General features: G+C 38.3%; 1 long non-coding RNA gene across 1 annotated transcript; it reads right to left on the reverse strand.

Moving 5' to 3' along the window:
* Positions 1 to 341: 341 nt before the first annotated feature.
* On the reverse strand, positions 342 to 6,279 carry LOC124166807. Its single transcript, XR_006866518.1, has 3 exons — positions 6,139 to 6,279; positions 5,901 to 6,005; positions 342 to 415 (listed from the first exon to the last, which is right to left on the reverse strand). It is a non-coding gene; the product is annotated as an uncharacterized LOC124166807 (long non-coding RNA).
* Between the last annotated feature and the right edge of the window lie 7,337 nt (positions 6,280 to 13,616).

Here is a 13,616-nt window from a genome sequence, read left to right on the forward strand (position 1 = left end):
GACGCAAAGTTACAGATCACAGGCACATACAAAAATATACAAATGGTATAGTTAGAAGTACACATTTAGAAACATAACAATTACATTTATTAATATGAAACCCTGTACATAATTAAGTATGTAATTTTTAAAGCAGGCAGAGTATTCATGGAAAATGGAGTTAAGTGGGAATTTATCTGGATTTTATTTTACAAAACAAACACAGGATAAGGCATAAATAGAAGGTAGAGTAAGTACATATAGGTATGGGTTTTGGTGAATAAAGGTTTACCATGGGAATGAATTCGAAATTGGAATATGGCTTTAACTGCTTGTTTTTTTTGCAATGGAGGCTTTTCTGGCTTGATTTGCTTGAATTTCCCCAAAATAAACTTCCTCATGAAATAAAGTAATGCACTCCGTAGCAGAGAGGAATCTGGAAAATAATCAGGATATGTATGCATGCTTAGTGGATTTTGAGAAAGCATTTTATTGGGTGGAAAAAGTAAAATTGATGGGCATAATTAATAAAATATTAACATATTTGATGGATAGGCAACTCATTTGTAATCTGTATACGGCTCAGACTGCTTGAGTGAGGGTAGCTGACAGTCAATCAGGGTGTGCAGGCATTGGCCAGAATGTGATGCGAGGCTTTCCACTATCACCCTTACTTTACAAAAAGTACATATGCTATCAAGATGGTAAGAGAGCCATGGGATAAGTAAGAGGCAAAAGTTAAAGTGGGAGGAATGATGTTTAAATCAGCAAGGTTAGTGGGAGATCAGGCATCCATTAGACAGTCACCTTGAGGGATTCAGACTCTGGTTGGACAAACAGTGCGAGGGACAAGGCATGAACAAGAAGACCAAGGGTTTGTTAAGGGTCCCAAGCAAGGAATGTGAAGCTCAAGATAAAAGGGGATGGTTACAAATATGAGGAGGTAGAGCATTGCAATTTTTTGGGCAACACATTACAGGAAAATGGACAGCTGGAAGGGTATCAGGAAGAAAATTTCATTATAAAAGGAAGCATTCAAGAATGTGAAAGAGCTATGATGATCATTATGTAAAAGAGTAAAGACAAGGCTTTTGAAGAGTCTTTACTGCTTTATGAGGCAGAAAAGTTGACACTCGGGAAAGAGAACGAGAAAAGAGGGGAGACATTCAAATGTTAGAGAGGAGAGAATGAGTAGTTAAAAAGTACTGGGAATGGTGGGTGAGGAGAGAAAGTTAATGGAGAATGGTATAGGTTTAGTTGAGATATGGAAAAGATGGGATTGGAAAAGAAGCAATACTGTGTGAGTAGGAGATGCTAAAATCCACGTGGATGGGAAGAATGCTAAGTACGTAAGGAAGGGATAGGAAAATATTGAAAGTTATGGAGAGAATGAAAGGGAAAAGGCATTACTGTGAATTTTTTGGGAGAGGTGACAGGCTGGGGTGAATTGCAAAAAGATCAAAACCCTTCCTTCACTGGCAGAATAATTTAAGAACAATGATGCATGTAAAAGCAGCATTATGAGCAACAGGGTCAGTCAATGCAAAAATTGAAGTGCAAGTGCAGTCTAAGCAGAAAATTGAAGAAGTTACAGCAGTTGACTGGGGAAATTCAATAGCTTTGACTAGAGTAATGAAAAAAATGTGAAATATATTACATATATCCATAGTTCAGTTTGTTAATAATAAAATGTAATGAGTACCCAAGAATTTGATAAGCATATCACAATTTAATGAATGCTTAAAAAACAATTAGTAAATGTAAAAATATAACCACAACAATGAGCAGATAACGTTTATTTGAATACTGATGACTGTCTAAACTCAAGAAATGACATTTCTTATTTGTATTCCCAGAATGAACAAATCTTAAAATGAAAATCCTTCCAACAAGTGTATGAAATGGTTATTGTTTGAATAGCGTCGAAAATGGTTTTAACGAAAAGTAACAGAGGAATCATACACACTGTGCTTACCATTAGAACTCTGATGTACCTGAACTTGGAAGTATGAAGTTTCACAAGCAAACTGGATTTATCACTTGGTTTATTAACAAGAACTGCAAATATTGTAACTTTAGACCAATAATATTTAAGGCAATTAAACGTCCCATGCAAAAGAAACTTAGCTTGGTACTCAGGTCATTCCAACCAAACAGAAGCAATTACCATACTGAGCAATTTCAATGGATCTGAGTTTCATTGGTGAACATAGCATGTGCAGATTTTCATGAACAAACAGATCCTAACCTAAGTAGACAAGTAAACATAACAATGAAACACACAAGTGAGCATGCTTACATGTCAAATTAGTTCTGTATTCTTAAAATCTTGAGTACATAGTTGTTATTCCATAATTCACCACTACTCAGTTCTCATCCTTTCAGGATGCAAGATAGCAATCCTTTCCATGAATGATATGACACCATGCACTCATTAATAAGTACCTGTCTCTCAAATTGGATCTATGGAAACACAAATGAGCCTCCGTTAATTCTCAAATATACAGACATTAACAGACATAAAACCTGACTAGTAACACTGTAACCCACCATATGGTTGCACCCAACTTCCACCTTCCACAATGGCCAATTTACTATTTTTCTTTAAGTTGCTGCTGTTGCCACACAGTGTAATGAGAATTTAGAGATTTAAACATTAGTGTACCTACACTAATTGCGGCATCACATGGAGGGATCCTGCCTGCATCTCGACTACCGGCCTATGTTTATGGTTCATTTAGCTGGCATCTTACTGTTGCTTGTAGTATCCAGACATATTATCTCATATAATTAAGAGCAAAGTTTAAATGTTCTTACATATGTATTCAAAAAAGGAATTCCGCAAGAAGACAGGGATAACAGTAAAAAAATCGCCATGGAATACAAACGTCAAATCATTGTGAAGCGAGATCGAGGTTTGAGCTTGGCTGACCTAGCACACATACACAATCGGTCTACATCTACGATATGCACTATTGTCAAAAACAGGGGTAAGATTAAGGAGACTGATGCTTCAAAGGAGGTCACAAGAATTTCTATACAAAGGCTACATTTTTGCGATGATGTGGAAAGATCTCTCCTCATATGGGTCAGTGAGAAGTAAATGCAATGCAACACTTTTAACGAAAGATATAATTTGTAAGAAGAGAAAAATGTCACTGGGATCATGAACAGGCGAAGAAAAAGTATTCAAGGCTAGACGAGGGTGGCTCAAAATTTTAAGACAAGTATCAGCTTCCAAACCATTGCAAGCCACAGAGAAGCAGAAAGCTTAGATATAAATCAGCCGAGAACTTCATCAGCATATTCAAGAACCTTGTTAATTCTGAAGGTTATCTGCAGAAAATTATTAATTTTGATATGATGGGTCTATTTTGAAAAAAGATGCTGAACTTGCCAAGAAGGGAAGGCATTGCTGGGCCACAAGGCAATGAAAGACCATCGCATGTTGTTGTTATGTGCAAATGCAAGTGGGGATTTGAAAATTAAACCTCTGCTTGTTTACCATTCGGACAATCCAATAGCCTCAAAGAAGTATTAAGTCCACAAGAGCATGCTAAATGTCATTTGGAGGTCCAACGACAAATCTTGGGTGACATTTTACCTTTTTATAGATTGGATCAATGAATGAAAAGTTTGGTCCACCGACAAAAAAATATATATTTGAGATGAGTTTGACACTCCGTGCCTAATTTGTTATGGACAATACAGCAGCACATCCTCCAGGCCTAGTGGGTGACTTCCATAAAGAATTTATAATCATCAAGATCCAGTTCCTGTCTCCTAACACCAATCCTTTACTGCAGCCCATGGATCAGCAGGTAATTTCAAATGTAAAAAATCTCTACACTAAAACTCTCTTCAAGCATCGTTTTGAGGCAACTGAAGGAAACAATCTCACACTCAAAAAGTTTTGGAGAGACAACTTTCGCATCTGCCTGCCTCAATATGATCGACTAGACATGGGAGTGGGTCACCAAGAAGAAGAGTGTATCCATGTGGAAGAAGCTTTGGCCGGACACACTCGTCAAATACAACTCCGAGGGGTTTGATCAAGTGTCTGCAGAACAGGTCGTCAACAAGATTAAGTCTCTGGCCTAAATTACAGGGCTAGAGGTGGATAGAATTGACACCAATAAACAAGTTGGATAGAATAGCCATGAACTGACCACAGAAGAGATTATGGAGCTGTATTCTGTGTCACAGCAAGAAGTTGTAGAGAGGATTATGTCAGGGGAGAAGGAGATGACAGCCTCCGCAGAGCAAGAAACCTCCAGCGAAATAAGGGAGATGCTGAAAGCATGGGAAACAGTCTCATCATGTGTTTAGAAACATAAATCAAATGAGGCAGCAGCTATACATGCTGCAAATTTAATTAATGGTAATGCTAAGTCTCAGTTTTGCAAAATTTTGAAGTGTAGACAAAATCAAACCTCGAGACAACTTCCTCACAGAAAAGGATGTATTATAAATTACACAATCATCATTTTCTTTGCATTATTTTTGGAATGCAATGCATTATCCTATTTTACATCAATTCAAATGAAATAAATTGTTTTCCTTAACGAGTGTTTCACATCACGAGTAAGATTTGAGAATAAATTATACTCATTAAGCAAGGTTCCACTGTATTTCCAGGAAAGACAGATGTTTGGCATTCATCTTCCTATTGTGACCCATTTTTTTGTAGTACTAGGTGATGCAACCACCCATAGGCGGATCCAGGGGGGGGGCACGGGGGCACGTGCCCCCCCCAGACCCTTAAAAATATGCTATATTTTTATTACGGTCCCATAATCATTTCGTTCGTTTTGTATGACGTGATATCCTTGTGCCCCCCCCTGAACAAAATCCTGGATACGGCCTTGCTTGTGCCCCTCCCAGAAAGAAATCCTGGATCCGCCCCTGCAACCACCTACTGATTACCAGGGCAAACTGAGCTGGGGCAGAGAAGGACTTTGGAGCAAAGGCCAGCAAGACATTTCTCCATGCAAGAGTAACGTGCTTGCTAGAAGAAATTCTACAAAACAACCATCTAGTTCTAATCACCGTTGTGTATTGCTGACAAGCTTCCTAGATCAACATAACAATATACTGCAATAGGATAAGGCCAGCGCGAATACGCAACAGGACTCTACAACACTCAGATTTGTAAGCTTTTTAATGAAATAGACCCCAATATCTCACACAATATCAATAGGCTTATCAACCCCTGATTTAATAAGAATATTTTAGAGCGATAAGTATACTCATTTCACACTACCATTGCAGGTACATCGGGAGATCAGTTCCTTTCTCTTGGGTGCCTTCCACCTTGAGAATTTTTTTGAGTACCTCAAGGTTTCTCCTGGGATTTGAATCCAGGATCCTTCAGTAAGAAGCCGAATGCTTCTAACTGAAGGCTCCTGAATTGGCTCCCCACTTGGCTTCAACTACCCTGAATTTATAGGTAACTAAATCCGAAATACCAACCAACGGGCTTAAACCAACTCCCCTTAATCCTGAGCCAACTCTTAAATCATAGCGATAGTTATGACAAATACTGAGGGATGACACCCTCCCCTAATCGCAGAATCGCAGGAGTTGCTTATGATACATGGGAATCTGCCAGTCATCTATATACAGTAAGTTAGCTAGTAAACACTCGCTAGAAGGCCGCGGATATTTTAAACACGATATTCACAATGTCTACGACCCTTACCTACGTTTTCTTTTAACACCACGGGTAAACTACATGTATTTAACTTGGTTGAATGCCGCACAAAATGAGAGCCTGGAAACATTCATCACTTCTCCGGGTAGCTGTCACCGCATAGCAGCAGATATATGCTTAAAATCACTTGTCCAGAGTCCTTACATCGAAGGCAAATCATTGGTGGATTCATACGAAGAATTTGAGAAAAAACTTAAGTCGTAATTACCTCAGTTGCACCACCACAGTCTCTTCGACCCGAACTTTCCTTCAACCTGCGATCCACTCTCTGGCATCTTTCAAGGAATTAAGGCCTGCCTTTCAAACACGAAAACTAAACAAGAGAGACAAATCATTGCCCAAGTAAGTGCGCGCAAAACAATGCAAATCTATAAGAAATATAGCTTCAACATATGTGACAACGTTGACAGACGTAAATAGATCAACAAACTACAAGTTCCTCTTACCAAGCGAAGACTGAAACTCCCCAAAAGTTATATTCCTCTCGCCAATCTATTGCGCAATCATGGCAATATCTTCCGCAGCAACACAAAAGATTGAACTTGTAAACCTCAATGGCTTCGTCGTGCCACATACCCCACATACGCCATCCGGCATGCGCACTGCTTCCAGCAGGAGTGAATGTTTCCTGAAGATGCCTAACCGCAGCGCTCTTGTTCATGGTGTGACTTTTTTGGAGGCGTTCAAAACGAGCGTGTTGAGTGCATTGAATTTAAGATCGTAATATCCATACGATATGATCGTGGACAGTGAATTAATGACAAATAGTTCATATATAAATAGCAAAACAGTGATAATCGTAATAATAATTAGTTAATACAATAATTACCAAGTTATACAGGGGCCAGATAACCACTTTGGTGTAATACATTACAAACATTAATGCATTGTCATTGGATTTTTATTATAATACACAGCAAGTTTCCCAGATATTCAGTAGCTTAAAATAATGAATGGCAATGAAAATTTAAAAAATATTTCTTTACGGGTCTGCATATTTTTCTTTCTCGCTCTGCGAGCGACTCTTAATGGGGACTCTCTTTGGAATCCAAATCTAATAATAATAATAAATAATAGCTTGCCATCGCGTATTCCAGCAACCGAGCCAAAGGCAGAAATTGAAGAACAACCATGACTTGACTGGAGAATAACCCATCTGGGAGGGCTCGATCCCTCAACTCCAGAATCAGCAAACAAGGATTTCACCCAGTTAAAATCGGGGCTGCCTCATTCTACATCTACGATCTACTTACACACAGAAGAAAACGTGGAAGTCTAAATGGAAACTGTGGTTTCTAATTCAACTATCCATATTTGAAACTACTCAAAATAAAACATAAAATAGCAAGTTTAAACTAAAAAGTTTTCTGTTAAGATTAACTTCTAGCGTTTATCTTGCCAAGTATGCTACTCATGGCTCACTGGATCCAGAAAGAGGGTTGGTAATTATTGTTGAAGGTACATCTCTCCTAAACCAAGCCATTGGCATATTTATACCACAAATTTTGAGCATCGGGCCAGCTCTTTTCCCAGGACTACCCAAAACTTGACGTTCACTTTGCCAATAGCTTTTTAAATGCCGTATTGCAGTGGGCTGCAGGCGGCAGCCGCTAGGAATGAATTAAATATCGCAAACCAGGCCATAAAATAATATAAAAACTTTCTCCGTGATACGCAAACATATTTTTTTATATGATTTGAGGGCTCTTGATTACATCTGAAATATATGCAGGTTCCCTATTGGAATGGTCCTGAGTACGATGGGATTCAAATTCAACTTTTCCTCAAAATTGGTTGCCTCAAAAACCATGAAATCAACCAGCATATACATTTTATTGAAGAGGGAGCGTGGTGACCTAGCTGGCAAAGAGTTTGAATAAAGGCCCAAATGCCTTTATTCGAACCTCTTCGAACCGAACCATTGAAGTCATTGAACACCAACAAAATTAATCTCGCGGTTCGATATGGCACAAAGAAAGGAACTGGTGCCCCTGAATTCGGGAATTTCAACGCCTGGAGTAAGAAGCGGAAAAGCCCAACCAGACCACAGATACAGATCCAAACCAACCTTTGAGCTGAAGCACTAGATCAGGGGTCTTCCAACTATGGCCCACGGGTCAGTGGCGTAGCAAGGGGGAGCCCCGGGGGGTCCGGACCCCCCCGAAATATAAAAACACAATTATTTTCCTTCATAAAAGAAAACAGACTATTAAAAAATCATGAATTTAAAAAATATTTTTTTAACAAATGAAGTTTTTTCGATTATGAATAGTGTTAAAATCAGTTAAAAACCCATTACTTAGTCCCCCGTTTTTCACTAATTTTCCCCCTTGTTTTTGGACCCGTCTCCGAAATAAATTTCTGGCTACGCTATTGCCGCGGGCCGAATTCGGCCCAAACAGAATTTCATCCGGTTCACCAAAGGATTGCGTTGAATCTAACTATCGAGCAAATTTGTCTTCTGATGGTCATTTGAAATAAATTCATACAATTGGCTCATCTAATCTGAAACCTGATTGTAATGAAATTTTGAAGACAAAACGACAGTATTATTTGTCACACTAATTTGGTTGCATAAAACTAAAGGCAGGAATCTATTTAGTTCACCCTGATTTTTTCAAAGATTTTTTTCCATGTTTATGCTCTAATTTTTGAGGATATTAAATAACTGGCACTGATTTTTAAAAAATTCTTTCGGCCCGCATAAATATGGGAAATACATAATGTGGCCCAGAGGCGTAGGTCCCCCCTCAAAGCCTCAGAGAAAAAAATATTTAAAATTATTGTCTAGTTTTGACATTTAATAACTGCATCTGCTTAAAGTTGATTTTTTGTGCCAAGATTATGTAAAATGTATTTCAAGGCATGTCATTTTTCAAAAATTTATCCGGAACCTTCGTTTCCTGGGGAGATCGCCACCCCAGGCCATCCCTCCCCCCCCCCCCCCTCTCCAATGCATATGCCTAGCTACGCAACTGATGTGGCTCTTACATTGAAACGTTGGGAGACCCCTGCTCTAGATACCAGTGGCGCAGCGAGGGGGGTTTTGGGGAATAACCCCCCCCCCCCCAGAGCTCAGAGAAATTTTGAAGTTTAATCCATATCACTTAATTGGATTAATATTACTTATAAAATAGTGTAAATATTAATAAAATATCCCTCAGACGGCCGCAAAACTCACCCTTTTGAACTATTTGTATGAAAATGCTTCTAGAGGAGTGCCCCCGCTTACCCTGGCGGGTATTCCACACCCTCAGACATCCCCAGTGTTTTGCGCCTAAAACCCCCCTTGCCTTAATTCCTAGCTGCGCTCCTGCTAGATGCAATCACATAAAATCACACGCTCATTGAGCAAAGAATGAATGAGCGAACGAACGAATCCACCCACTGAGTGAGCGAAGGAGATGGGCCCGAAATACTGACTCTTCGATTCTCTCCAAAATGACCTCAATTTTAATTTTAATGAAAAAAGCTTTGCACATCATTCGACTTTTGAATAGCCCGTTTGGAGTTCAAATCTGCGAAATAAAATCGTTTAAAATAGAGTTATTCTCGAGTATGCTTACACACAGACAAAAGAGGTAAATTCATTATCAGAAATATTATTTCTATAAGAATTTTAATCACTTAATTTTTAATGATGCGCCCACTTGTGTGATGGGTTCTTAGATCATTGATTTTGAAATGTATATCTTCGTGGTTGTGTTCTGATCCGGATTTCCTATACAAGGAAGAAAAATATAATCATGAGTATTTCAAAATTAAATTAATAAAAGTAATGTCAAGCATTAAGAATTTTCAAGCCTGATCAGAACGAAAGCGGGAAAAATCAGGAGTGACCTTATCGAAATTGTAATTCGCGCAGTCTTATGAAATATGTAGATGCAATATAAATTCATGAAGCGTGGGGTATAAAATATTCAATAGTGTTTACCTTCAGGCAATAAATCAATAAAGCTGTTTTTGGAGGCTGATTTCAATCAAGACCTTTTCACCTTAATCCTTTGAAATGTATTTAAACTACAACAGCCTTCTCCTACAATAGATAAACAAATGGTAACCAGCAAGTGGGTTTTACTTCGTACCTGCACATAGCAAAATCCTGGCAGCGATTTCTACATTTTGACTGGAGACTTCCTGATTTGGCAGAGTGAAATCATGGATAAAACGGTACGAAGCAGAGTTTTTGCACAGGTTTAGCGGCACAGCTGCCTGGAATGAAAGTTTTCGAAGATATCAATTATGTTCACTCTACATCCCCGTCAAATTAGCCCGAAAAAATAGGGGTACCCTTACACAAATTCCCAACAAGCTTAGATTTTACAGGAACGTTATCGATACCACTCTAATGAAATTCTGAAAAGTCCCCATCGATTCCGTGTGTGCAAAGAATTTTATTCAAGGCCACAAAATAGGTTTTTTGGATTTTTTGGCCAAAGGATTAGTTTTACGATAAAAAGTGTTCAGATCAAAATTATAGATCAAAAATTATCTACTAAATTGTCATGTCCTTTTTTCTCTAAGATTTACCACTTATGGGAAAAATCCATTCGAATGTTATCTGGAGCCGTATATTCTCCGTAATATGCATGACTATATTGTTGCGCTTTCCGAAAATCATTGGACAGTTCCAGCTAACTTTCGAATGGATTTTTCTCAGAAATGGTAAATCTTTTAGAAAAAAGTGTAGTTACAACTTTGTAGATAATTTCCTGATGTACAATTTTGGTCCGAGCAATTTTTATCGTAAAACTAACCGTTTAGCCAAAAAATGCCACCATTTGTGCGACCTATGACCTAGAATAAAAATGTTTGCACACACAGTATTGATGCGGACTTTTCAATATTTCATAAGAGTGATATTCCTAACGTTCCTGTGAACTTTCAGCTTGCTGGGAATTTATGCAAGGGTCAACGTCTATTTGGACCGGGCTACTATGTTAACCTGGTGAATTCTTGTTATGCGAGCTTAGAATTATTGGCACACATGCACAACTCTTCGAACCAAATTCACCTGGCAATCATGTTGCGTGTTCCGCATTTATTTTCTTGGATTCAGAGAGTGCCATTTGAAACTGGACCAGGATAACTAAGTTTGTCGTAACCGCTGCTGCCATCTTGAATATTGAGTGATTCACAGCAAGGTGACATGCAGAAAAAGATCATGAGATATTAGATCATCATACTCAGTCAGTGTAATACCACTAATCAACAAGCCATAAAAAAAGAAATATCTTAATAAGATTCAAACAGCTGTGGTAATTTTCCACCCTATTTTATTTGGAGAAAATGTGACAGAGTGGAAAATGACTGCGGCTTTTTGTGTCGTAATACAATGAATGTCCACAAAACGAACACGTCAGAAATCGATCTGAATGTCTTAACATACCTAACTGCCGATAAAAACGAAAACACAACTAAAATTATCCGATTTCTTTAATACAGGATAGAGGTGTGCCAAAAATATTAACTTTTAGCTACTCCGGAAACCAAATGATTCATTGATTACTGAAATAGATATTTATCACCCCAATCAATCACTCATTCAGTGGTTCAATCCGAGTGTTCATTTTTAAAGGTGAGGATAGAGCTCACCCCGGAACAAGCCACACGTGAGTGTATTTCACAGATTCAGAGCTTACTCCATTCCCTGGGCCGTCTCACACTTCAAGGAATTTTTTTGGGGGGTCTCCGGGGGATTTACCAAGGCTTTCATCGGAGGCAAAATGCTGCACTCACTGGCCTACGGAGATTCCAATCCGAATTATGTACAATTGCTCATTACATGAGTGCTCAAATGATTGCGTAAGTTGTCAAATTATTTCAATGAATACCAGGAGGAATACCATAGTCCAGGCTTGTTTAATCTACTACCTACTTACTTGACGGGATGGAATAAGAGGTATATTAATTTTAGGGAGCTCTTCCTAATGGTTTTCACTACGATATCCGACAATTTGGATGCTATGGAAATTACTTACATCTCGAGATTCAATTTTGCATTTTTTCTCTCAAAAGTACGACGCTGTGTAGCTATTGATTTAATTATTTGAGCACTAAATTAATCACCCGGGTATTCAAGTATTCAGTAATGTTTGAGTATCCAAGTAAGTAATCATTTGGATACTTAAGTGACAAATGGCGATTACTTTTGGGCCAATCCAAGCAAACCGATTGGCAAATCTCTTCATTTTCATGGGTCTAAACTAGAGATTATTTTAAGCCCGTGGTCTCGACCAGAGGTCTCAAACCGGTGTAACCAACGAAAGAGTAAGTCCGGGGAAGTAAGCCGAAAATAATCGGTAATCGCGGACGCTAGGAACTATATATCTCTTAAAAGGGAAATATGTATACATATTATATGAGGTATTCAGAGTTCTATTTATATAATTATTTATAAATACAAGTGTCACCTACCCATTTTAAAATAACTTATGTAAAAAATGTGCACGTTACATTTTTGGGAGTAAAATATTAGTTTTATACAAATAAAGAGAGGGGTAAGGGATGAAAAAAGGTTGGGAACCGCTGGTGTAGACCGTAGCTGGAAAGAATTCAATTATTCGATCCTGGAAACTCTTTATAAAATTAGTAGCAATATCTGCTATATAGGATGCATCACAATGTTTCAAATATATATTTCCTAACAACTTTAATTGGCATTCGGGTTTTCTTGCCGTCGAGAATTTCCAAAAGAAATGAATATATTGCGTGAAATCTTCTCGTTAACTCTACCGGTTTAATTAGTCAAATATCACCTATATTTCAACTTTAGTCTCGTCCATCGCCATAAGAGTGAATGAATATGTTTGACTGAACAAAAAAATCCTTTAAATGTAGCTATAAACAGACACAACAACCCCATTTTATCTTGTGATCCCCAGTTCAGCCTCAGCAGACTTACCGGCCGGTCAGGAGTAATGTGGCAGCTATGACTGTTTGTAGTTACCACTGAACGAGTTTTTTTTTGTTCAGCCATACATAATCATTCTCCTTGATGATGGTGGACGAGTTGTACGTTGAAACGTCTGTGATATACAAAGAGTTATGCCGGAGATCCAGAGTGGAGATCCAGAGAAGATCTCGCGCAAACGATTCACCTGAAAAGAATTGCATCATAAAAGCATTGATGCCATTAACGAAAAATTTCCATCCCTGCCATTAACTTTTAAGACACTACACACGAAGGTAAATAATTTCACCAACAGACGCAAGCACGGAGAGATCCATGGGGAAAAAACCACAGGCGGTGAAGGCCACTCTCTTGTGAAGAAGCTGCTTCGCGAACATCTGGAGCTGAAATAAAAAGCCACAATGTTAACATGTTACCACAACCTAGGCACCATAAATAAAAGGCACTCGAGTGGGCGGATTTTATACTAACAATTTTGAAACAATATTATTCAATCATAAACATCTGCGCTTGACCTTTTTCCCCGAGTAAAATACCATATAATATAATATTAAATATTATATAGTATTTATAGTAATAAAATATTAATATAGTTAATCATAATATTAAAATAAATATTAATACCATATTATCGTCATTATCATGTACTACTTAAAAGTTAAGTGTTTTCGCTTGGACATTATCCAATAGTATCATGGATAAATACAGAGTTGCGAAAATTTAGCCCTGCGCAGCTTATGACGTTTAGGTCGAAAAATCCTCATTTTTAAGCTATAGAAACTTTGAGCCAAGCGCTCCGATTTGTCGGGAGTTTGCCCTGTTGCCGGATACCTTGGATGCATCGCGAACGCCGGCAGGGGAAGCATTCGAAATCACGAGCTGTCCTGAGCACCTGGCAATACGGCAAAATCAATCGGAGCACTTGGCTCAAAGTTTATGAAACTTAAAAATGGTGCGTTTTCGACATAAAAATCATTGTTAATTTTACTTCCTACTGGCATCAGCTCTTCA

This window comes from Ischnura elegans, chromosome 10, assembly GCF_921293095.1.
Source record: "Ischnura elegans chromosome 10, ioIscEleg1.1, whole genome shotgun sequence".
In the NCBI taxonomy this organism is placed as follows: domain Eukaryota; kingdom Metazoa; phylum Arthropoda; class Insecta; order Odonata; family Coenagrionidae; genus Ischnura; species Ischnura elegans.